The sequence below is a fragment of the Pundamilia nyererei genome, unplaced genomic scaffold, assembly GCF_000239375.1.
Source record: "Pundamilia nyererei isolate P.nyererei 1_Seehausen unplaced genomic scaffold, PunNye1.0 scaffold00021, whole genome shotgun sequence".
In the NCBI taxonomy this organism is placed as follows: Eukaryota; Metazoa; Chordata; class Actinopteri; order Cichliformes; family Cichlidae; genus Pundamilia; species Pundamilia nyererei.
The window spans coordinates 371,900-372,960 of record NW_005187422.1 but is presented as its reverse complement, the minus strand read 5'-3'; positions in this window follow the sequence as shown (position 1 = coordinate 372,960).

Here is a 1,061-nt window from a genome sequence, read left to right as displayed (position 1 = left end):
GGCCACCTCGCCTTATGTCCGCGGAAACTCAGCTGCGTCTTCTTGACCTGTCGGAGCTTGTTTTCCAGCTTCCTCCACTTGCGAACCATCGATTCATTAATCTTAAATTCTCTCGCGGCTGCTCGATTTCCATGTTCCTGATGGCCTTCAGTTTAAACTGTGCTTCATAAGCGTGTCTCTTTGCCATTTTCAGGGTTGTTAAAACAATGATGTTCCACATAATGCACATACCTGTCCTTTTATACAGGTATGTGCGATTGTCCCGGTATATACGATCAACGCCCACACTTCACCCTTTAGCGTTCTCATGGTGTTCTCTACTACGTCCTCCTTACAACACACAGGGCGCACTGCACTATAGGGCGCGCCGCACTTTTTAAAGAAAATGTAAGGCTTTTATGTGCGCCTTATAGTTGTGAAAATACGGTAGTTTCACTTGTCAGGCAAACTTAAGATCAACGTGGGCTTGACACCCCTGATATACAGTAAATAAAACTGAACTGAATTGAAAAATCAACCTAAGACTGAAAATGTAGAAGCTTAAGGTTAAAATACCTTAACAAAACAAATTTGTGTTTTGTTATACTTTTTTACTATTTTATTTTATTTTCACTTGTTAAATACGGGACAGACTTGACTGGGGAAAAGAAAGGGGAGAAAGAAAGGGAAAGAAAAACAGGAAAAACAGCGGGGAAGAGGGACGGTGATAAAGGGCAAAAAACAAAAACCAACTAAATAAGCAGACAAAAAATACATATATCAATCACCTGGATCACCTGTTGAGAAAGAAAAAACAGAGAACAAGCAGAAGAAGAAAAAAACAGCAACATAATAAACAACATCACGATGATCTATGGGAGTGTAACAGTAAATACTAAATATTAAACATCATTGTGCAGCACGTAAGATCGACAGCGCACAGTGTGCTTTGAGGTAGGAGCCAAAAAGGGTGTAGTTTGTGGGTGTGATCACCCGTGTGTACACCCGTGTGTACACCTGTGAGCACCCTTTTTGTTTTGTTTTTTAAAAGGTTCCTTCATGTAATGATCTGCTAGAGGGTG